This window comes from Halichoerus grypus, chromosome 3 (genome assembly GCF_964656455.1).
Source record: "Halichoerus grypus chromosome 3, mHalGry1.hap1.1, whole genome shotgun sequence".
In the NCBI taxonomy this organism is placed as follows: Eukaryota; Metazoa; Chordata; class Mammalia; order Carnivora; family Phocidae; genus Halichoerus; species Halichoerus grypus.
Genome location: NC_135714.1, coordinates 109,615,773 through 109,642,054, shown reverse-complemented (window position 1 = coordinate 109,642,054; position 26,282 = coordinate 109,615,773). Strand labels below are relative to the sequence as shown.

Genomic DNA, 26,282 nt, shown 5'->3' with positions numbered 1-26,282 from the left:
CACAGGTGCATTGAGAAGGTTGAGGGACAGAGTACGTAAGTGGACAGAAGCTGAGAGGAGGAGAAGGAGAAGGAAAGTTGAGGTGTGTGTCCTTGTAGTCCTTGGTGAAGAGCTTACATTCTAGTTTGAGTACAAAGAAACCATAAAATGAATTTAAGCATAGGAGTAGGCTGATCTTTACTCATTAAAAAGATCTCTCCTGCTGTTGTGTGAAGAATGGCAATGGGGGGAACCAGAGAGACCAGTTAGGAGATCATTGCTGTGGCTTGACTGGGTTGTGGCAGTGGAGGTTGTAAGAAGTGGTCAACTTTAGATACAGTATACAGCTGCAGGACCTGCTGACAGATGGCAGGTGAGGTAGGAAATAAAATGAGGGATGAAGTGTGACTTCTAGCATTTTGACTAAGCAATTGAGTAGATGATGGTGCTATTTGCTAATGTGGGGAGTTTGAGAGAGGAGCAGTTGTATGGGGTGGGTACAGAATCAAGAGTATATTTAAAAAAAAAAAGAATATGTTTTAGCCATGTTGAATTTGAGGCTGACTGTTAGACATTCAAGTGTTTCATGATGTCAAGCAATAGCTGGATATACAGATCTAATCTAAAGGTATGAGCACAAACAGGGCTGCAGATAGGGACTCAGGAGTCATCAGCATATTCATGGTAGGACAAACTCTGGGCCTAGATGAAACCACCCAGGCAGAATAGCTTTGCATCAATAGCATCTTCTGCAGTGATGACCAGTTCTGGGTTAGTGGAGAGCTCCCCAGCATCCTGCTAGCTCATAGCCAGATTTCTTTCAGACACATTCTTGTTTCTCTTGTTGATGTAATGTGAACAAATTAGGGAAAATTATAGGGACAAAATGTCTGATTTACATGAAACTTCAGGAATGATGAAAGCTCCTTTTTAAACTAGACAATCTAGAGGGGAAAGCAGCAAAATATAAAAGCAATCACAAATAATCATTCTTCTCTAACTTGGTTCCAAGTCTGTTTTTTTTTGTGAAGCTAATGCCATGTGAAATGCTGGGGGTGGAGGTAGAAAAGAGCCTCCAAACATTCCTTTTTAATGACACAATTTTCTAGCCAAAGAATCAAGACATCTTGGACAGCAGGACTTCGCAGATAAGAAAAAGGGCAAACCATTAACATTTAGGTAACATAAACACAGAACATTTTTGGTTTTTTTTACACTTTAAAAATATTCCATTCTGAGTATGGAATATTTGGTATCCCATGATACTTCATTCCAAATATATTTGATTTTCATTTTAAATTGTAAGGTTTCATTGTGTTTATTGCAATAAGCTTCAAAGGCACATCTGTAATTTTGAGATGAAAACTAAAGCTTAAAGTTCTATAACAAATAGATCTAGTTTTCTATTTTGCCACTGGGAAACTAGGCAGACTGCACATTATGTTTCATAACCAAAATCCTCCAGAGTCCTTACACAAAACCTAAGCTGTATACATGACTCTACTTTGAAACAGTGGAATCTTGGGGTGCAGCCAACCTTCACAAAACAAGTCAAAGAATTTCCCATGATACCAAGGACTCTAGTCAGAGTTTGCAGTATATGGGGGACCATTTTTCCCTCTTACTGATTTAAAATATAAATAGAAAAACTAAAAAAAATAAATAAATAAAGAAGAGGAAGAAAGAGAAAGACAGATATAAAGAAAGATATGGAAGGAAGAAAGGAGGAGGGAAGGGAAAGGAAAGAGGGAAGGAGGGAGGGTGAGAAGAAGGGAGGAAGGAAAACATGAATTTATTCCTAGAAGTCAAAGAAAAAGCTTACCTTTTTCCTGGAATTGTTAAATCTTGATCCAAGGGCAAAGGAAGTATATGGTTCCTCTCACTATACCAGAAAATAACATATTTCCTGATCTTTCACTCTAAAACTACTGCAACATGAAACTGGATTTAAAATCCTAAGTTTCACCTTGAATTGAGAATCGATGTTATACTCTGAGTGTTTTTCCTCATGCCTTCATCTTATTGAAAAGAAAAGGGAGGAGAGCTATTGCTTTGTACATCCTTACTACAGTGCCATACTACTGCTAAAGGGTTAAAACAAGCATCCCCATTTTCTCTCATTCTCAAATGGTGTTTCTTTGAACTTGGCCTTGCCCACTGCATCCAATATATAACCAAGTTTTATCAAGTCTACTTTGAAATGTGCCTGCTTTTCTCCACTCTCCCCTCAAACATTATACTCACTACAACTAGAATTATCTTACTAAAGAGCAAGCTCTAAACCCACACACACACCCACACACCCACACACATACACACACAGAACACATTCTTATCATCTCCAAAAATTAAAAAAATTAAAAAATAAAGAGCAAGCTCTTTCATGCCTCTTTACCTTTGCACACATTTTTCCCTTTCCCATCATATTTGTTTCACATGCCTGTGTTCCTCATTTATGTCTTTCATGTTCATACCTGGGTCTAGCATCACCCCTAAAGGAAGAGGTCACAAGTAGAATACTACAATTTTTTTCCCAATTTAGGTTCTTTAGTAGGTCGATTGTATTAATGACCCTAGTACTTCACTTTTGCCATGTGACTTGGCAGTGCTCTCACACTCCGGGTGGAGCATTCTGCCCTATCCTGACTCTGGGTTCTGATAGGTGACTTGCTTTGGTCAATGGGATGTGAGCAAATATAATTCAAGCAGAGACTTCTGAAAGTGCCTGTACATTTCCACTTGTATTCATATGCCTCTGCCATTGCTATGAGAACATGCTCTGACTGACCTGCTGGCCAGTCATATAATAGAGCCAAGTTGCTACGGTCACCCAAGCTAGGTTATCCTACAGCAGTCCACCAATCCCCAGACATGTGAATGATGCTAACCTAAATCAGGAGAACTGCTGAGCCATCTTACAACTGACTGCATATTCAACAAGCAAGTGCAGCCCAGAGCATCGAAGCCCAAGCAAAGTCAGGAGCTAAATCAGGGGGCACCTGGGTGGCTCAGTCGGTTAAGGGTCTGCCTTCAGCTCAGGTCATGATCTCAGGGTCCTGAGATCGAGTCCCGCGTTGGTCTCCCTGCTCAGCAGGGAGTCTGTTTCTCCCTCCCTCTGCCCCTCCCCCCTGCTTGTGCTCTCTCTCTCTGACAAATAAATAAATAAAATCTTAAAAAAAAAAAAAAAGAGCTAAATCAGGGGTTAGCCAACAGTGACCCATAGTCCAAATCTAGTTCACCACCTGTTTTTGTACAGCCCATGGAAAAAAAATCACAAGCCATTCAATTTCATGGCAGAAAAATATATAAAAACCATTTCATAACATATGAAAAATATTTCATATCATGAAAATTATATGAAATTCAAATTTGAGTGTGCACAAGGTTTTATTGGAACATAGGCACATTCATTCCTTTATATATTGTCTATGGCTGCTTTTGCACTACAAGGGCAGAATTGAGTAGTTGTAACAGAGACTGCATGTTCTGAGAAGCCTAAAATATTTACTGTGTTGCCCTTTAAAGAAAAATATTGCCAAACCCTGAACTAAATACATATTCATTGCTGTATGCCCCTGGGGCTTAGTGGTATTTTATTACACAGCAGCAAAAGTTCATTGACACATTTTGTCCTCCGGAAGTGAATTCCTTTCTCTTGTCCCCCCAGCAAAGAGTACTGGTGGAGAAGCTGAGGCCCAGCATCAGAACAAAACCAGCTCCTTCCTCTTCACCACCACAGGCATGGACTTCATGACCAGGGGCTCCGAGGATGAATGCCAGTGCATCAAAGAATGTCACATTCTTCAGTGGTTCCCAGTCCAGGAGCATAACAACATCAGCCTCTCTGCCATGGTGACCAGTGAGGATCCAAAAGGCCCCTTATCCTGCTGACAGCACCACAAAATCTATAAGCTAGAGATTCCATCTGCTGTCAGCTGCATACCCAGAGGTCAGCTTGCATAGGAGCGGAGGTAGGGAGAAGAAATCTGAAAGATGAAAGGAAACTGAGTATTTACTTAGATTATTATAATGGATTAAGTTTACCAAATTAGAGTAAGATTTAATTCCCACCCTGGGACCCAGGAGTGGAAACTTGGAAGTAACATTATTTTAATTGATACAGAAATATTAAGAAGTTATATTTTCTTATCTCTCAGTATAATATGAATGAATTTTGCAAACCTGGTATGACTTTTTGTGGAATGAATAAACAGATGGTAAACTCCCCACCATATTGCCATATACTCTTCCCACCACCTTCTGGCATTTCTATCCAGTTAAGGTATTAGTCCAGAAATAACTTATTCCTCCTCTTGAACTGCCTTCCAACTTCAAGGAGCAAGGAGCAACTTTCAGGTCTAGCTCCCTTTGTTCAGAGATGCCTAAACACCCTCCTCTTTCCTCTGGTCCCTTGGCTCAGGAATCTAATAGGTGGTCTCAAAGTCTTAGATAAATTTACATGAAGCAGACTGGCATCCTCCAGGTTAGAGGAACTCAGATCTTTCAGTAGACTTTGGCCTTAAACATGTACTGAATATCTTCTGAGATTATAATGAGGCAATGTTTTCCCCAAGAGAAGAAAAAGTCAGATCTCACATCTGGAGTTTGACCTTTGTGCATGTTGTCATTTCACCCACCACAGGAAACCTTTCTGGGCTGGGCTGAAATGTGTAACTTCTCAACAGTGTGGCTGGTAGCAATCCCACCCAGCTGTGTGGAACGGGAAGTGACAGGGCAATTAATATTCTGTTACAACTTCAGGGGGCTACCCTAAAGTTGGACAGGTTTCAGGACTGACTCATCATGTTAAAACCAAACATGGTATTGTCTGTTCACTTCTGCTGACTCACTTGTCAGCCCTAAGAAATGTGTACCTGGGCAGAGCTGCAAAGTCTCAAATCTGCCTTTCTAAGGTGTTACCCTTCAGTCCCAGCCGTGTCCATTTGCTTTGTGGTGAAGCTTCTATAAGGAGCCACGGGTGTGTGAAGGACTGTTTTATGGAGGCAGATGACCAGCCTCTTTCCTGCACTGGTTCATATGAAAATATGAAGGACAGGAGCACAACTGACATTCGGGAAGAATCACAGCACTTCTAAACTATAAGGGAGGCTTAGAGATCAAGCTAAAAGTACTTTGCTGAGAGGGGGTGGGAGGGTGTATAGCAAAATGGGTAAGAGCTTTGAATCAAGCATCCTGAATTCATGTCCCATCTCTGCCACTTGAACTGGAATTCTAAATAGGAAGCTAATGTAGCTATTAAGTAACTTTAAGCAAATTCCTCAGACTCTGTGAGCTTTGATTTCCTTATCTGTAAAATGATGAATAATTATAGCACCCACCTCTTAGGGCTATTGTGAGGATTAAAGGAGATAAAGTATAAAAAGAATGCAGTGCTTGGCACAAAGTGCTCAATAAATAGTAGCTTTTATTAAGGCTGTTGAGACAATCCATGGAAACCTCTTTCCTGGAAACAGGATAGATCCCCCATGTGTTTGGTATTAGATGGGTAAAGGGTAGAGGAATATCACTGTAAGCTGGGTATTGATGGAGGTGGGGAAGGAAGGGGAGGAATAGTTGCCCAGGGCAAGGATGGGTCCTGAGTATCTTGAGGGGCTGTGCCTTGGGCCCCAGGTAGTGAAGAACCCACCTTTTGTACCAGCTTTAGGTCTACTGAAGATAGTCATTCATTTTTTTTTTAAGACCCCTCTGATTATAAGTCTTTGAAGGCTCTGCTTAGATTTCCCTTTAAGGGCCTTGTTTAAATGCACACACAAGGCAGCAGACAAGTTAAAAAAAAAAAAAAAAAAAAAAAGGCCAGCCAGTAATGGCATACAGAAACTGATACTAACATGATACTGTTAAGTGCACCCTTTTTAAACCACTAATTCTTATGCCACAGAAAGTGGTCTTTATGTCAAAGTCCTTAAGAGGTCCAACAGCTTGTATAACTAGCAAACCTCATGGTTAGTTAGCAGCCTTCAGGACTTGGATTCCCGGTGATAAACAAAAGAATTCTGAAGGCCACAATCCATAAACTCTCCATAGAAACATATGGAACTACTTAAGTAGGTTGGCTCAGGATTGTTGTTTTGAAAACAAGTATCCTCAGCCAGAATCTCCATTGAGTGCTATTTATTGAATGGTTAGAGAAGGGCAAGACCCCATGGGTCCTGTAGGGCTGCTCCTCAGCAAGCTCAAACATTTTGCAGATATTGCTTGTAAGCCTCCAGATACCTGGGAAAGAATACAAAATCCTGTACATTTGTATCCCTTCCACCAAAGGCATTGAGGACTCTGCACTCCTTAAATACCCTTCTACAAATCTCCGATTGCAAGATTTTATGCCTCTAATTCTCTCATTTCTCACTCTCAGAATTTTTTGATTATAACCCCCGTCAAGATTCAATAGGCCACTCTGTCCTTTGTATCTTAACAATATCCATCCAAACTTCTATTATATGATAGATGATTCCAAAGCTAGTATCCTACTACTAAACTCTAAGTTCCTCGAGAACAGTAAATTTATCTGCTTCTCTTCTTTATCTCCAGGATTTGGCTTAATAGGTGCTTGACAATATTGTTGTATTAATAAAATCCAATTAATTAGTTAAGATTACAAATTACTGAATGAACTAATTAGGCCGTGGCCACCCTGACCTTTTGAGTCAGTGGTAGAGCAATGATTAGAACTCAAAATTCTGATACCCACTGTGATAAGCTACTTCACAGGGACTTCCAGGAAACCCGTCATGTAATTGTTCTTGCTCTTTGATGGCAGATTATGTGGCCACAAAGATGCAAATATAGGATAGCTTTGGGATCCATTGGTCAACATACTTCAAAAGAAGGACAGCCAACTTTCTGGCTTGTCCTGTTTGAGTAATTTGTCTTGGTCCCCGAACAATACAGATTGCTTTTTTTTTCTCTCTTTTTTTAAAGTAATAAGGAGGGTTTTTTTTCTTCTCATTATTAAAGTATTACTCAAGGTATTCTGTTTTAGAAAAATGCAGGCTAAGATAAATTTCATGACAAAAACCTAGAAATGCTGGATAAAATATAAATTTTAAAATGTTTTCTATTCATAGCCAAGCTCTCAAGAAAGAAAGAAAGAGAAATCCTCATGCACCAGAAACAAAGAGGTAATTGAAAACAGAACAAAGTTTCAAAGTGTCAGCTCATGATGTGGCTATATTATAGTGACAGAGGTTTATTATTGATCTATTCACCTAAGGACTTGGAATTTCATGCTCATGTGGGGATATAAAGTAGGCATTGGGCCCAAACAAGCAAGGAATTGGAACTAGGAACACTGCATAAAAGCTGCAATCCTTAAAGGCCTGTATCCTACATGAAAGAGTAGCTTAAGTAAAAATCCAGCCATTAGCATAGGGAGATATCAAGAAAATTAAAAATGTAAATGGATGAGTTAAATAGCAATTAGATCCAGGAAGGAAATTTATAAACTGGAAAACAGATTTGAGGAAATTATCTAGAAGGCACAAAGACATAAAGATTTGGAAAATATGAAAGATTAAGAGATATAGAAGATGTAATAAGGAGGTCCAACATATATTTAATTCTAAAAAATGGGAAATAGGAAAAAATGGCACAGAGGCAATCTTCGAAAAAATAATGGCTGAAATTATCTTAAATAAATCTTAGAATAGATCTTAAATAAATGACAAAAGGGCATATTTTATTTATTTTTTATTTTTTTATTTTTTTTAAAGATTTTATTTATTTATTTGACAGAGAGAGAGCACAAGCAGGGGGAGTGGCAGGCAGAGGGAGAGGGAGAAGCAGGCTCCCCACTGAGCAAGGAGTCTGATGCGGGGCTCTGTCCCAGGACCCTGGGATTATGACCTGAGCTGAAGGCAGACACTTAATCAACTAAGCCACAGGCACCCCAAAAGGGCATATTTTAAAATTATAAATCTGTAGGTTTTCCAAAGCACGGACCCTTATAGAAAGAAATACTAAGGATATACTCACAAAGAAGAAAACTATAACCAAAGAAAAGAAATGGAATGCAAAGAGCAAGAATGCTCAGAATAATTAATAAACATGTGGGTAAATTTAACAAGCTTTGTTTTAGACAGGGTTCTCCAAAGAAAGAGAACCACTAGGAAATATATACATATATATATGTATACATATATATATATATAGAGAGAGAGATGTATACATAGAGAGAGAGAGAGAAGAGGAAATTTATTATAGAGGTCCCATAAACCACCACCTGCAAGCTGGAGAACCAGGAAAACTGGTGTAACCAGATGTAATTCAGTCCAAGTTCGAAGGCCTGAGAGCAGATGACTGATGATTAGGTCCTAATCAGAGTCCCATGGCCCAAGAATCAGGAGCACTCATGCCTGGGGTCAGAAGAGGACAGATGTCTCAGTACAGGGAGAAAGAACTTGCCCTTTGTCCACCTGTTTGTTCCATTCAGGCTCTCAAGAGATTGAATGATACTCACATGTATTGGTGAGGGTGATCTTCTTTATTCGGTCTATAGACTCAAATGCTAATCTCTTCCAGAGACACCCTCACAGACACACCTGGAAATAATGTTTTACTAGCTATCTGGGTATCCCTTAGCCCAGTTAAGTTGGACACATAAAACGAACCATCACAAGTACTGAAAGTATTAAATAATAAGAAAAAGAGTAATAATAATAGCTTTAAAGGTAATAATAAGTCAGCACCCAGCCATGGAACAGGAATCATCCTAAGTCTTCTTTTTTCTTCAGGCTTTATTTAGGTATAACTGAAAAATAAAAATTATATATATTTAAAGTGTACAATATAATGATTTGATATAAATATACTTTGTGAAATGATTACCACAATCTGGTCAATTAACATATCCAGCACCTTACACAGTTATTTTTGTGTATGTATGTTTGGTGAGAATGCTTAAGATCAAATTTCAAGTATTATTAACTATAGTCACCATGCTGTACATTAGATTCCCAGAACGTATTCATCTTATAACTAAAGGCTTATACCCTTTGACCAGCATCTCCATATTTCCCCCTTCCCACCCCAGTTCCTGATAACTGGCAACCATCATTCTCCATTGTTTCTATGAGTTCTACTTTTTTTTTTTAAAGATTCCATGTATAAATAAGATCATACAGTATCTGTCTTTCTCTGACTTATTTTCACTTAGCATAATGTCCTCTAGGTTCAACCACTTTGGCAAGATTTCCTTTTATCTCATGGCTGAATAATATCTCATTATATATATATATATGTTAATGAACCATCTTGCTCAACTATAGACCCCAACAATTAAAACCAGAAATAGACAAGACTGCTTAACTCATGCTCTAACTAAAACCTATTGTGCTTATTTCTTATCACACTTTCTTGAGACATTGATGAAGGTATTTTGCAATGACCCAGAACATCCCAACCACAAAGCCCTGAGAGCAATGGAATGCCTAGAAGACCACATCCCACACATCTCCCTTCCCTGCCCATGATCATGGGCTGAACACATTCCGACCCCACCCATAATCATGAGCTCCCTGCCTGTTCTCTTGCATGTACCCCCCTGAACTTCTCCTATTAAACTCCAGAGGTTCAACTTGCCCGTGGAGAGGTCAGTTGTTAAGGCTTGAGCCTGCTACCTGCCCCCGGCTGCCAGCACCCAAAATAAATTTCTCCCTTTCTCTTTTCCAAATCCTCATCTTCAGTTATTGGCTTCTCTGGCAATGAGTTTACCTGAGTTTATTCAGCAACATTTTTGGCAAAACAAGCCAGGAGCTATGGTTTCGATTTGTCTAGCCCCCTCAGGATTCCCTGGGACCAAGCAATGGGCTCTGGCAGCCTGCCAGGGCTTACCCATTTGTTTCCTGGGTTACTCAGATCATTCAGTAACATATATGCCACATCTTCCTCATCCATTCATCCCTTGATGGACACTTTCAAGTCAGCCAGGCCAAATGCTGACAGCTTCTGTTTGCCTTCCTTAGGGCAGTGATGATGCTTTCTCCTAATCCTGAAGAGTCAGGCTGGCTTTCAGGTGGGTTTTTTGTGCGTGCTCACTAAACTTAATCTGCAAAAGCTGATCCTGGGAAGGGGGTTGAGGGGTGAGGCACAAGGAGCAATGGGGGTGCCCATGGCCCAGCTGGGAAATAAACACAGCAGGTGTTCCCAGCAGCTTTCTGGTGGGCTTTCTGGTGGGGTCTGTAAAGCAGTTTAGTAGGCTGGCTGTTCCTTTGATGTGATCTAACTCCTGCCTGCTGTGCTCCCAGCCTCTCTCTGTCCTACAGTTGGCAGATCACCTCAATATTCTGGATGGGGTGGGAAAGAACTGGGCCTCTTTGGCAGCATCCACACAACTGGGTAAGCTCACTCACACGCTCTCACTTACCCCTTTAGGGAAATCACAGGCTGAAAGAGTCTCTCTTGGCACTGAGCTCTGCTGACTAGGTGAAGGGGTGACACAAATCAAGTGAAACTTTTATTTTTACCCTCTTCAAAACATGTAATCTCAGATTTTTTCCTCCAATGGTGTGCTAGAACTCTTCCAATGGATTCCCAGACTCCCACAAAGGTACTCTTGTCTGTGGGTGATTGTCAAAATCAGTGTTCTTTTGGGGGAAGAGGGTAGAAAACTCCTATACTACCATTTTGCTGACAATACTCCCTTAACCCAAGAAATACTTAAGTCTTGTAACAGAGAGAATTTAATTGCTTACATAGATGATAGATGTGTGCAGAAGTCAAACATAGAAATGAGGCAACCCAGAGATCAGCAACAGCAAAAAGCTGCTATGAATCCGTGGCCTGGAGGACCGGGGATGAGAAGCCAGGCACTAAAACCAAGACAAGGCTTCTTAGCTGGAACCGGGACCGTGCAGTAAGTAGGAGCTTACTTCCAGAGGGAGCTGCAGCGACGGAGCATGCTCAGTAGTCAGAGATGCCACAGGAGGCACCCAATCTTCTACCACTGTCTTCCACTGAGTAAACTTACTCAGAAAGCAGCCAAGGGAGTCTGGAAATGTAGTTGCCTTTAGTACTTAGCAAAAGTACAGAAGGGCAGGAAATGGGTCTGAGAGCAAAAGGCAGCTGATTAGCACAACAATAATGACCAAGTTAAGGTTTCAAAAAAGGATAAAATTAAATAATAAAAGATATAAGATGGGAAAGGAGTGATCAAGTAAATAAAAAATTAGTAAGGATTTAGAAAATTTGAGCGACACACTTAAGAAGCTTCATATAATTCAGACCTGCTAACAGATATGCCAGGTACACTGGAATGCCAAGAATCTGTTACAGATATTGATTCCCTTTACCCCTCTGGGTAGTGTGGCAGGGCTTGGCTTCCTGGAATCCCCAGGCTATAAGAAGCCTCATCCAAGGCTCCTTGGAGGGTGGCGGGAGCGGGAAAAGGTGTGACAGGGAGACCACAGTTCCTGGAGAAACTGAGCACAATAAGCAATCTGGAGCACTCACTTCTCTGTCACATGCACTTTGCATAGCTAAGATGCTCTCCCACCTGGAGGTGTACTTGAGCAAGCTCCTGCCTACTGGGTACAAGAGGCCAGTGCAGCTATAGGTGAGATAGTGTTTCAGGTGCCCAAGGAGCAAGGGATGTAGCCTAAACTGCAGCCACGGGGTAGGGGAATGGGGAGATGTGACTCCTGGTAGGTGCTGTTTCAGGCAATGGACCCAAATACTTGTCTTCATAAATATTGAATCTGTTAATGTACAAGCAACCTCAAAATATTATGGCTTAAGGGGCACCTGGCTGGCTCACTTGGTGGAGTATGTGACTCTTGAGCTCAGGGTTGTAGGTTTGAGCCCCATTTTGGGTGTAGAGACTGTTTAAAAATAAAATCTTTTTAAAAAAAAAAAAACATTATGGCTTAAAACAATAACACTTCATTATATCTCAATATTTTGAGTCAGGATATTGGGCAGGGCTTGGCTAGGCAGTTCTTTCATGCCACATGAGGGCATGAAATTGGGGTCACTTGGTGGTATTCAGCTGGTGGCTGGGCTGGGCTGGAGGGCGTAAGACAGCTTTACTCACATCTGTTATTGTGACAAGATGGCTGGATGGCTGGACTAATCAGGGCCCCTTACCTCTCCGCATAGTGTCAAGTATTTTCTATGCAGTCTCTCCAGCAATGTTATCAGATTTCTTACATGGCAGCTCAGATGCCATAAGGCCAAGACAGAAGCTGCCAAGTCCTTTTAAAGAACAAGCCTAGAATGAACCATGAGAAACGATGGACTCTGAAAAACAAACTGAGGGTCCTAGAGGGGAGGGGGGTGGGAGGATGGGTTAGCCTGGTGATGGGTATTAAAGAGGGCACATTCTGCATGGAGCACTGGGTGTTATGCACAAACAATGAATCATGGAACACTACATCAAAAACTAATGATGTAATGTATGGGGATTAACATAACAATAAAAAAAAAGAACAAGCCTAGAAATGGTATAGCATCACTCTTCCTTATTCATTTGGTTAAAGAAGTCACAGGCCAGCCCAGATTCAAGGAAGGGGATCTAGACCCCACCTCTTAATGGGAAGAGTGTCAAAGAATTCTCAGTCATGTTTAATCTACCACCAATGCTTTAGTTGTTTGTAACTAAAGTGCACTTGAATGATCTTCAAGCTAGAGGCAAGTAACTATTCTACCAGTACATTTGCGTAGTAACACTTCCACTAGAATTTTTATCACTCTCTATGTGAAACTTTGTTTGGATTTGAAATCTATTTGCCCTGTATAAGTAAGGGTTCAGTCCCAGAAGCAAAAACACTAGATCAGATAGCTAGCTTGCTAGCTGGCTAGGTAGGTAGGTAGATAGATAGATAGATAACAGCCTTATGCAGTTATGGGAGCTAGTTAAGCAGTCTCTATAAGGCTGTTATTTTTCCATCTAATGCTGGATTTGAAGCCCACAAAATAGGCAAGATGCACATAAATGAGGGAGAGCAGTCAAATGGGAATCCACCAGCATGAGCTGGAACCCATAAGGATGGCCTGGAACCAGTGTCAGTTCTTGCCATCTCCAACCTTGATGAAGTGTCTGCAGTATATGCTGATGCCCTTTGTCACAAAGCTAACCACACACCTGGCTCAGGAATTGGAGAAGCTGAGGGAAGACCCTGGGTAAGGTGTAGCAGATTCAGGCAAGGATGCAACCCTAAGCAAATGAGATGAGCCAACAGATAAAGCAATGTGTGTGAGCTAAATAAACAAGCACCTGCCCCAACTTCCCAGCATACAAAACAAAATTGCTTCTGTTTCATTTTACCCTCCAAATCTCATGTAAAAATATCTCTTATAGGCCATCCTAACTGTAAACCCACAGAGAGGGGACTTCTGGGAAATGAAGTCCACTTAACCAATTTGACATATTACAGAGCCTTCATGCCGTATCACAAGAAATTTCAACATAACATTTGTCAGTGAAATAAAAAAGAGCTTTATATGCTTTCAAAATAATTTCAATGATGTTGATTTTTTTTAATGTTTTAAATATTTTTTGTCTTTGATTTGGGCAAAGTTTTTTCGTTGTTTTTTTAAATTTCTTTTTTACTACCAAGAATTTGAAGAGATTAGATCATTATTGAAAAGTCTTAACCAGGAATGATATATAATCATTTCTCTTTTTTTTTTTCAGATTTTTTTTTTTTTTTAAGTAATCTCTACACCCAATGTGGGCTCGAAGTCATGACCCCAAGATCAAGAGTCACATGCTGCTCCCACTAAGCCAGCCAGGTGCCCCTAGATTTATAGAAATTTAATAGTTAATATCTAATGTTTTACATTTTCCTTATAATTATATAAAATAAAGAATGTGTAATAAATGTTCTGCTAAGCCTTATAAAACATTTTCAAAATCAATTCCAGCTTATGCTACTGTGCTGTACAACTATTACAATTTTCTATAAGTGCCATGGCGTGAAAAAGATAGGAATTGCTGATATAAATTCACATATATAAATTTCTGTACCTAGCAACAATAAAAAAATTCACATGCTGTTCAAGTGTGCACTATACATTCGCAGAGACTGACCAGATTCTAGGGCACAAAGCACATCTCAACATACAGCAAAGAACAGATATCATATATACCATGTTGTTTACCACAATGCAATTGAGTTATAAATCAATGATATAAATCAAAAAAAGCAAAAGACTCCATATATTGGGGGATTTTAAACATGCTTTTCTAAATGGAGGCAAGATCTTAGTCAACTTCTAGTTTTAACCTATTATCCAGAAGAAAAAGTCTTAATACGTTTATGAAAGGAAGTTTCTGAAAATGCCTTTAAGTAAATGATGGATCAAAAAAATAAATGAACAATAATGGGAATTAGAAAATACTAAGTTAAGGGGCGCCTAGGTGGCTCAGTCGTTGGGTGTCTGCCTTCGGCTAGGGTCGTGGTCTCAGGGTCCTGGGATTGAGCCCCGCATCAGGCTCCCTGCTCCGCTGGGATTCTGCTTCTCCCTCTCCCATGCCCCCTGCTTGTGTTCCCTCTCTCGCTGTGTCTCTCTCTGTCAAATAAATAAATAAAATCTTAAAAAAAAAAAAAGAAAATATTAAGTTAAAATTAAAACTCTGTTTATAAAAATATGTGAAGTTCAGAAAAAGCTACACTTGGAAATTTACTGCCTTAAATACATATGTTTGACATAAAATATTGAAAATTAATGAACTACATAAGCAGCTCAAAAAATTTTAAAAAATGCCAGCAAAGGCAGTTGAATAGAGGAAAAAAATAATAAAGATAAGACTGAAAATTAATGAATCTAAAGCAATGGAATAATGGAATCCCAAAACCCAAAACTGTTCTGAAAGCAAACTTCATATAAGATTTTCAGTAAAAGAGAAAGTAAGACTAAAAGATATTATGAACAAAAGGAAACCTAGTTATAAATATGGTTGATACTTAATCATAAAAGAATGCCTTGGATAATTATATCAATTAGAAAATAAGTAAAATGCGCCATTTTCTTGAAACAAATACAGAAGCAAAACTGACTCAAAAATAAATAAAATCTGAATAAAGCTTTGAACAACTAGAGAAATTGAATCAGAGATTAAAATGTACACATTAAAAAACACAAGGCCCAAAGAGTTTTTTAGGAGGTTTCTACTATACCTTCAAGGAATAAACAAGTCCAAAACCACCCAGGGAATAGAAAAAAGGAAAGGAATCTACACACAATGTATTTATTTCATGAGGCAAATATACTTTGATCCCAAAAAACAGATACAAACTGAAAAGTCAATCACACTCCTAAGCAAAGACCCAAAAACTCTAAATATTACCAAATGGATTCCAGCAATATATTTAAATACATATTAACGTATTTTAAAACCTCAAAATTCTGTTAAAAGAGAAAAATACACATACATTTCAATACATGTAGAAAAAGCATTTTATAGAATTCAATCATCTTTTCATGATTAAACTGATAGCTAACAAAAAACAAAGTGAACTTCCTTAAGCTGATAGAAAGTACTTTCTACAAAGCAATATACAGATTCAGGGCAATCCCTATCAAAATACCAACAGCATATTTCACAGAACTAGAACAAATAATACTGAAATTTATATGGAACCCCAAAAGACCCTGGATAGCCAAAGCAATCTTGAAAAAGAAGAACAAAGCTGGAGGTATCACAATTCCAGCTCTCAAGATATAATAAAAAGCTGTAGTAATCAAAGCAGTATGGCCTGGACACAAAAATAGACACATAGATCAATGGAACAGAATAGAGAGCCCAGAAATAAACCTACACTTAGACGGCCAAGTAATCTATGTCAAAGGAGGCAAGAATATACAATGGAAAAAAGACAGTCCAATAAATGGTGTTGGGAAAACTAGACAGCTACATGCAAAAGAATGAAGCTGGACCACTTTCTAACATGATACACAAAAATAAACTCAAAATGGATTAAAGACCTAAATGTGAGACCTGAAAGAACATTTTTCCAAAGAAGACATCGAAATGGACAACAGACACATGAAAAGATGCTCGACGTCACTAATCATCAGGGAAATGCAAATCAAAACCACAATGAGATATCACCTTACACCTGTCAGAATGGCTAAAATAGAAAGGATAAGAAATAACAATTGTTGGTGAGGATGTGGAGAAAAAGGAACCCTCATGCACTATTGGTGGGAATGTAAATTGGTGTAGCCAGTATGGAAAACAGTATGGAGGTTCTTCAAAAAATTAAAAATAGAAATATAAGATCCAGTAATTCTACTGCTGGGTATTTTCCCAAAGAAAATGAAAATACTAATTCAAAAAGATATATGTATCCCTATGTTTATTGCAGCATAATTTACAATAGCCAAGATGTGGTAACAACCTAAGTGTCTTTTGATAGAGGAATGAATAAGGAAGATATGGTGTATATATACAATTAAATATTATGTAGCCATAAAAAAGAATGAGATCTTGCCATTTGTGACAACATGGATGGACCTAGAGGGTATTCTGCTAGGTGAAATAAGCCAGACTGAGAAAGACAAATACCAGATTTCACTTAAATGTGGAATCTATGAAGCAAAACAAATGAATAAACAAACAAACAAAGAGCAGAATCAAACCTATAATTAAGACAACAAACTGATGGTTGTCAGGGGGAAGAGGGATGGGGGAATGGACAAAATGGGTGAAGGGGAGTAGGAGACACAGGTTTCCAGTTATGGAATAAATAAATCACAGAGATAAAAACACAGCATAGGGAATATAGACAATGATACTGTAATAGCATTGTAGAGTGACACATGGTGGCTACACTTGTGGTGAGTGTAGCATAATATATAGAGAAAGTGAATCACTTTGTTGTACACCTGAAACTAATGTAACAATGTGTCAACTATACTCGAAAAAATTTTGTAAGTATTTACTAAAAATATACAGCAAATATTATACTTAATGATATGATTCAGAAATACTCCTATTTAAATTCCAAATAAAAGAAGAATGCCCATTATCATCACTTTGAGTTAATTTTGTTCTGGAGGATATAAACAGCACAATAAGACAAGAAATAAAATGAGTAAAGGATTAGGGAGGAAGAAACAACTATAATTATTTGTAGATGATGCAAAAGAGTTTATCAAGGCTGATGGATTAAAATATCAACATGTATATATAAATAGCATTCTTGGGGCACCTGGGTGGCTCAGTCGTTAAGCGTCTGCCTTCGGCTCAGGTCATGATCCCAGGGTCCTGGGATCGAGCCCCACATCGGGCTCCCTGCTCCGCGGGAAGCCTGCTTCTCCCTCTCCCACTCCCCCTGCTTGTGTTCCCTCTCTCGCTGTGTCTCTCTCTGTCAAATAAATAAATAAAAAAAAAAAAAAAAAAAAAAAATCTTTAAATAGCATTCTTATACATCAGTCACAACCAACCAGAAAATGTAACTTTTAAAATAGATTCCATTTACAATAACAGCAACAAAAAGAAAAACAAATAAGAACTGAGGAATAAATTAAACAGTAGATGTGCAAGACTTTATGAAAAGAAATTATAAAAAATGTATTGATAGTCTAAAAGAAAAACTAAATAAATGAAGATACATGTTTATTCATGAATTGAACATTCAAAATAATATACATCTCAGTTACCCTCAAATCAATCTATAAATTTAATGTAATTCCAATCAACCAGGTTTTTAATAGAACTTGATAAATTATTTCTAATGCATATAAAAGAATAAAGAATAAACAAGAAACATTTCTGAAACACACAAGAGTAGACTTCTATAAATGGAAAGATATGTTTGTTGTTCTTAGATAGGACAACTCAATGCTGTGAACATGTTGGTTCTCCCTAAGTTAATTCATGTATTTAGAGCAATCTCAATGAAAATACCAGCAAACATCTTCATTAAGTTAGACAAGTTGGTATTAAAGTTCACATGAAAAAAAATAAACATGAAGCAAAAGTCAGGAAAGCACCAAAAAAGGAAGCCAATGGAGGACAGAGGAGAGTACCCCTACCATATTAAATATACTATAAAGCTCCTATAATTAAAATAGTGTGATGCTAGTGTAAGAACAGACAAATAGACCAGTGGGCTAAAACAGAAAGCTCAGAAGTAGACACAAGTTCATATGGAATTTTAATATGTCATAAGGATGGCATCTCAAATCACTGGTACAAAAATGGACTTTATAATAAATGGTGCTTGAACAACTAGGCATTCATTGGGAAAAAGATCAATCAGATCTATAACTTACACCATACACACAAAAACTCCAAATGGATTAGAAATATAAATGGAAAAAAATAAAACCATTCCAGAAAGCATAGGGGAATTCCTTTTCAGCCTTGGTACGGGCAAGGCTTTCTATGACTCAAAATCCAGAAACAATGAAAAAAATTGACAAATCTGACTACGTAAAAAATGTTTTAAATTGCATTACAAAAAAATAAGGGCAAAAGCAACTGAAAAACTGAGAGGAAATATTTGAAACATATGCCACAAAATGCTAATAGCCCTACACATGACAAATTCTTAAAAATTGAGGGACAATTAACATAACAATAAAAAATTTTTAAAAAAATTGAGGGACAAAAGACATGGACATAATTCATAGAAAATAGGTATAAAAATCTTCAAACATATTCATAATTAGAGAAATAATATTAAAATAATACTGTGATATGTTGTACCTCTTAGATTAGAAAAAAAATTAAAAAGCATGAGGATGCAATCTGTTGATGAGCCTATGGGGAAAAAGCACATTCATACAATGTTAGTGTTAATGCAAACTGGTACAGCCTTCTGGAGGGAAGTCTGGCAGTACCTAATAAAACCACATATGCTCTTACCTTTTGACCCAGCAATCTCATTTCTAGGAATCTACCCTGCAGATACACCTCTGACAACATGCAAAAAAAAAAAAAAAAAAAAAAAAATGTAGGCCTAAGGTTTGTCATTGTGGCTTTGTTTGTAATTGCAAAAAGTTGGAAATGACCAAAATTCTTATATATAGAATGGTTAAATAAACTATGGTACATTCATACAATGGAACACTAAGCAGCAGTAAAAAAAAAAAAGAATATGGAACAGCTATGTGACTTTTTTTTAAAAAAAGCAAAGTTCAAAAGAATATCTATAGTGCTACCCTCAAAGTAACAAAAATGTAAGAAAATACACGTATCTGCTCATTTGTACAAATATAAAAGAAATGTAGGAAGAATAAACCAGAAACTTACAAAATTGGTTACCTAGCAGGGGCAGGTGGGAACAAAGTGGAAAGAATGGGAGAATAAGAACAGAGAAGAGTGAGGAAGTCCTACTTCTCTGAGGATACCTTTTTACATAATTCTGGTTCTTAAAATCATCTTAAAATCATGGTTAATTTTATGTGTCAGCTTGACTGGCCAAGGGATCCTAGATTAAACATTATTTCTGGGTGAGGATGTTTCTAGATGACATTAACATTTGAACTGGTGGACTTAGTAAAGTAGATTACCCTCTCCAGTGTGGGTGGGCACCACCCAACCTATTGAGGCCCTAAATAGAACAACAGACAGAGGAAAGAAAAATTCACCCTCTTTTTCCTACTTCACTACTGAGCTGGGATATCTCTTCTCATTTTCTTCTGCCCTCCAGCTGAGATTAAAACTAACAGCTCCACCCTACGACCCAGCAATTGCACTACTGGGTATTTACCCCAAAGATACAAATGTAGTGATCTGAAGGGGCATGTGCACCCCAATGTTTATAACAGCAATGTCCATAATAGCCAAACTGTGGAAAGAGCCTAGATGTCCATCAACAGATGATGAATGGATAAAGAAGATGTGGTGTGTGTGTGTGTGTGTATATATGTATATGTATATGTATATGTATATGTATATGTGTGTATATATATATATATATATATATATATATATAATGGAATATTATGCAGCCATCAAAAAATGAAATCTTGCCATTTGCAATGACGTGGATGGAATTTATGCTAAGCAAAATAAGTCAATCAGAGAAAGACAAGTATCACATGATCTCACTGATATGAGGAATTTGAGAAACAAGACAGAAGATCAGAGGAGAAGGGAGGGAAAAATGAAACAAGATGAAACCAGAGAGGGAGACAAACCATAAGAGACTCTTAATCTCAGGAAACATACTGAGGGTTGCTGGAGTGGAGGCGGGTGGGAGGGATGGGGTGGCTGGGTGATGGACATTGGGGAGGGTATGTCCTAGGGTGAGCGCTCTGAATTGTGTAAGACTGATGCATTACAGACCTGTACCCTTGAAACAAATAATACATTATGTTAATAAAAAAATGAAAGAAAAATAAAACTAACAGCTCCACTGGTTCTCAGACCTTCAGACATGGACTAAATTATATATATAATTTTTTTGTTATGTGAAATACTAAATATATATAAATATAAATACACACACACACACACACACACACACACATATCTCCAGGGTTCTGTTTCTCTGGAGAACCTTGACTAGTACACATTATTATTTCACATACCAAAAAAACCCAATAATTAAGAATCAACCAGAATGTGATAGGAAACTCAAATAGAATATAAATAGTAACAAATGAACCTAACTGAATTATAAATGGCTAACATAACCAAATGGAAGAGGGTGGTAAAGAAAAGAAATTATCTCAGTATCTTTGGGAAAAAGTATTTTGACTGGATACCTATAAGGCTAAAGACCAAAAATAAAACTACAGAAATTCTGTACTCTAGGTTAGTATGTGTTGTGAATTCTGAAACTACTTTATATTTATACTAGGATCAAAAAATTAATAAATATATTGTGGATAATAAGAGCTAGGTTTCTCACTGTGAAAAAAAAAGCTACAAAGGAGAGGAGAAAGGCTAGAATGAAACTTGTGATGTTAAGCAAGGTAAGAACGCATGGTTTTTAATATGTATACATATGGATATATGCAGAAATAAATATGAATGTATATATTTCCTAGTTCTGCTGACTGAGAAGGACTAGAAACAAAGACATCTTGCAGCAATGAGCATACTTGGTGCCCAGATCTTCATTCAAAATACCATTCTTCAATAAAAGGAATCAGGGCTACAGACTCAACCTTAGAGAAATAAGTTGATTCCAGGGGTAGGGTAAGGCAAATAGAAGATGGTCTGAAACAACCTATGCTGCCAAGTAAGAATGTGCTCAAAAATAATTTGGGCACGATGGGGCACCTGGGTGGCTCAGTCAGTTAAGCGTCCGACTCTTCCTTTCAGCTCAGGTCATGATCTCATGGGTCATGAGATCAAGCCCCAAGTTGGGCTTCGTGCTCAGTGCAGAGTCTGCCTGAGATTCTCTCTCTGCCCCTCCCCCACTCATGCACACATTCTCTCTCTCTCTCTAATAAACAAATAAATCTTAAAAAAAAAAAAAAAAGAATAAAAATAATAATTTGGGCATGTTGAAAGGGCAGAGAAACAGCTTGAACGAGTTCCCAAAGACCAAAGCTTATTCCATTTAAGCAAAAAAAAAAAAAAAAAAAAAAAAAAATAATAATGGTATTGAATTATGACCCATGACTCCATACTAATATAAATAAAAATTGAATAAAGAAAAGAGAGAGAAAGGAACAGTTCTTTTTTTTTTTACAATGGATTTCAATTAATAATTTTAGAGGAAATTTGGGAAATAGAAAAATCACCATTAGGCAAACACCACAGTAATAAATGTTTCAGGCAAGATGCTAAAATGAGTGGGCAAAAGTATGACAAGGATGTTTACAAAGTTTTCAAGTATCTCCCCCAGAAGATATTTATTGACTGCAAAGGGGAAAATAGTGGCTTTATAGTTAAGAAACCTGGCAGACATCACCTTAACCAAGAAATGAAGGTTAATATCAACAGTAATAAGTCATACTGACATCATGTGTCCCCTGATATGATGTGCTAAGATGAGCACAACATAACTTCTGTGGTATCCTTGCCAAAAAGGCATAACCTCAATGTAATAATAAAAAAATTAAAAACCATCCCAAATTATGGTCCAAAGACCATTACCTCAGTGTAAAAATTAAAAAATAAAAGAACATTCCAAACTACATTCTATAAATAACTGATCAGTGCTCTTCAAAAGTGTTGAGGCCATGAAAGACAAAAAAAAAAAAAAGATTGAAAATATGTTACAGATCAGAAAAGACTAAGGATTCATGACAACTACATGTAATGTAGGATTCTGGATTGGATCCTGGACCAGAAAAAAGGAAATTAGTGGGAAATCTAGTAAAGCTTGAAAAAGATCTGTAGATAAGATGACAGTATTAAATCAGTGTTGATTTCCTGGCTTCTATAAACTTACTATGGTTATGTAAAATGTTAACATTAGGGAAAACTGAGTGAAGTGTATTTAAGAACTCTGTCCTATTTTTGCAACTTTTATGTAAGTTTAAATTTATTTCTAAATAAAAGTTTAAAAAAATAGATCTGGAAAAAAAAAAAAAAGGAAAGCAATGAAATTTCTCTCTGCACAAAGCCTGCCTTTCAAGGCAATTACCTGACTAAAGAAGTCAAGAAAGTTAACCCTGATTTGACTCAATCCATTTTTTCTGTTCCAGGTAATTCCCATTTTCTCCTTCCCAGCACATAAATTCTCATGGCAAAGACTAGGAAATGGACAACTGCGAGGAAACATGATTTGTATGGGGAAAAGTGAGTAATTTTTAACATTTAATATTTGAAAAAATCTTCCCTGTTTACAAAAGGAAATGATCATCTTAATATTAATATGTCTTTTTATGGTCCTTTTTTTAAAGGTTTTATTTATCTATTTATTTGAGAGAGAGAGAGTGAGAGCATGAGCAGGAGGGGAGAGGAGCAGGAGGGAAGAAGAGGGGGAGGGGAGGGGAGGGGAGGAGCAAGGGAGAGGGAGAAGCATGCTCCCCACTGAGCAGGGATCCTGATGTGGGGCTCCATCCCAGAACCCTGAGATCATGACCTGAGCCAAAGGCAGATGCTCAACTGACTGAGCCACCCAGGCACTCTGTTTTTATGGTCCTAATCTAAGGTGCAAATGCCATCAGGTCCAAGAGTCAAAAATCAACATGGAGTATGATATTAGAAATAAATAAATGGGGGCGCCTGGGTGGCTCAGTCATTAAGTGTCTGTCTTCAGCTCAGGTCATGGTCCCAGGGTCCTGGGATCGAGCCCCGCATCGGGCTCCCTGCTTGGTGGGAAGCCTGTTTCTCCCTCTCCCACTCCCCCTGCTTGTGTTCCCTCTCTCGCTATGTCTCTGTCAAATAAATAAATAAAATCTTAAAAAAAAAAAAAAAGAAATGTAGTGACAGAAGTGAAAACTAGAGACTTGAGGAAGCCATTCAAAAAAATTTAGCCAGTGGCTATATCATGAGCAGTCAAATGGCATTTTTGGTTAGAAGTAGCAGCTTAAGTCACTCTCTCACTTCCATTAGCCCAGCAATATTTTTTGAATGTCAAATACATTGCCGTAATTATTTTTCATGTTTCTAAAAATATACCCATTTACCTTGTTTTTTTTATCACATTTGTCAATATGATGAAGAACATAAGATCATTCCTACTGTTCTTCAGTACCCTGCAGACAAAAACGAGAAATGCCACACCTTTGTTCTTCCCTATCTGGACATCCTAAAACTCATTGTAAGTTTTACTGCCATTTGTTTAGTGTCACAGTAACTTTTTGCTGTGTCTTATTTTCCTATTGCTATATAATTCCCTTGGGGGTAAACACCATATCTGGTCATGATGGTATCCCTAAGGCACCAATACCTTATACACAGTAGATATTAAATAAGAATGATGATGGCTTAAGGGCTGGTGCTGATGAGATGTTACAAATTTTGGGTGATGATTAGGACTTAGTAACTAGGTATCAACATTCATTTCATGGCTAATTAGTTAATGCATGTGGTAGGTACCAAGTTGGTACGCTAAGTGGTACTGTGGTACTGTGCTAGGTGTGGGAATACAAAGGCGAATACCAATAATAGTATATGCTTATATAGTGCATACAATGTCTCAGGCACTGTTTTAGGCACTTTATATATATTAACTTATTAAGTCCTCATAATAATACCATATGGTTATTTTAGAGATGAAGAAAATGAGAGGTTGAGTAACTTGCCCAAGATTACAGTTAGTAATTATAGCAGAGCCAGGATTTAAACTGGATGGAGATATCTAATAGACTATTGGAGAGATATTTGCCCCAAGAGAGTATGAAGCATATAGAGTAGGAAGAGGGCCTGTAACAATAGCCTAATGCCAACTCATAGAGGACTAGGTTCTTTAGCCCAATTTGAGTACTTTAAGACAAGAATTGTACAATTAAGGCCTAAAAACACAAGAGCCCACACTTTACAATACACTTTTCTCATCTATAAAGAATCTGGTATCACACTAATAAAGTGATAGATAAAATTAAGAAGAATAATGTTTGGAAGCAGAAAGGAGACCTACCAAAAATAGAAAATTAAACTTTCAGTAGTGATGAACATTTTCTCTTCAAGAGGCATATAAATCTTAAAAGTTAGGCTATGAATAGTCTAGAAGTTGCAGCTATCTAACACAACGTGATGGGGTTTTAGATGTATGGTATTCATTTTACAATAAAAACATAGATATTAATTAGGTTCCAGTTCCATTTCTGGCTCATAGCTGATACAAAAACTACCCCACCCCACTGCACTTTAAAATGCTGAGCTGGTGCTACATGTTTACTACCAACCATAATGAAAGAAAAAAGTTTGTGGGTAAAATAGATATTCAGAGAAACAGAGAGTATCTTCCCACCAAAATCTAGAAGCAGAGCAGAAGCTAAAAACAAGCTGCAGTGTTTCCTAGACCCTATAACATAAAATTTGAGTCACCTGGGACCCAATTATTGAGAATTATGTTGGGAGCAGGGGTATTTTGGGAAAAAAAGGAATAAGGGCTAAAAGGTAACAATAAAATATTAGGGTTATACATAAATTATATCTCAATAAAGGTAGGAAAAATAATGGGAATTCCCAAAACAAAGCAAAAATACCTTCCATAATTGATATAACAGACATAGCTATCATATTATTCTCATTTCCTACTTTTCCTATAGCTTCTGCTAAGTGGGCATAACCAGCAGAGAACATTTGGTGCAAAGACAGCTAATCCACGGGCTTATCAGCAATGACCTGGGATCTGAGTAGAAGAGATGAGTTGGGCCAATCAGATTCCTCCCTCAGGAATCTGAACCAGGAGACTCTGGGGAAGTTTTCATTTAGCAGTAAGAGCAAAAGCCAAACAGACATTTCAGCAGGTGCCATGATATAGCAAGTCTGAGTTCCTATTATGGGCCATGTGCAAGCTACAGTGTAAGGGAGCCAAGCAACAGAGACAAGAGGGTAGGGGCAACACACAAAAGGAATGTTTTGATCATGTGGCCAGAGAGAGGAGGAGGTGGGGGTAGGCAAGAGCAGCTTTGGTTCATGACAACTCTTCTTTAGACCCAACTGTAATTCAGTTACTGTCCTTGGATTTTTCCGAAATCTCGGTGAAACCTAAGGTTCCTTGTAACTCAAAGTACCCTAAGCAAAATAATGCATTCTAAGGTTAGGACTTCTGACCAATCTTCTATACTTCATCTGTAAGAACTGGTACTCAGGATAAAAGCCTTTGATTAATCAAGAAGCAATTTGTTATAAAGGAAATTGGTTCACAGCTATTTCTGTAATCTTGGGTAATTTACTTATCTCCCAAGCCTCACTTTTCTCATCTATAAAAAAAGTAATACCTTTTAGGCTTGTTACAAAATAACAATAATATGTATAGAGCACGTGGCCCCTAGGCACTCAAAACTTGGTTGTCATCTTCAAGATAAAACCTAAGACTTGTTCAAAGCACTTCCACTCTCTTTATCTAATTCAATACACTCTACAGCCCTGATAAGGTGGGTAAAACAAGTGTTACTTCCTCCATTTTACAGATGGTTTACTGAAGATCCATAACTCCCCAGGACCAAAGAGCTAGAAAGTGAAAACATGTAGACTTGAACACCAGGGCTTATTAATTGCCACTCAATTTATATTTTTTACCAGATAGCCTCTCATTTCATCAAAGTCTGGAGAGTGCATTCATGGATTGGGAAAAAATTTACAATCAAAAAGTTGAGAAGCTGTGATGAAAAGGGTCCTGATTAACCCTCAGTTCAAGTGAAAAACCAAGTCCATTAAAATTCCATTTTCCTGGGCATTCCTGATCTGAGATTTGACAGTTCTTTGAAACACTACAAGATCGACAAAATGCACACACTTATAGGTCCATGAGATAATG

At 37.8% G+C, this 26,282-nt stretch overlaps 2 long non-coding RNA genes across 2 annotated transcripts; one reads left to right on the top strand and one right to left on the bottom strand.

Moving 5' to 3' along the window:
* Window positions 1–3,347: 3,347 nt before the first annotated feature.
* Window positions 3,348–10,422, bottom strand: LOC144381374 (uncharacterized). Its single transcript, XR_013446455.1, has 3 exons — window positions 10,361–10,422; window positions 8,685–8,746; window positions 3,348–3,965 (listed from the first exon to the last, which is right to left on the bottom strand). It is a non-coding gene; the product is annotated as an uncharacterized LOC144381374 (long non-coding RNA).
* LOC118527577 (uncharacterized) lies at window positions 3,886–10,014 on the top strand. Its single transcript, XR_004913180.2, has 3 exons — window positions 3,886–3,950; window positions 7,065–7,118; window positions 9,960–10,014. It is a non-coding gene; the product is annotated as an uncharacterized LOC118527577 (long non-coding RNA).
* Window positions 10,423–26,282: the final 15,860 nt, after the last annotated feature.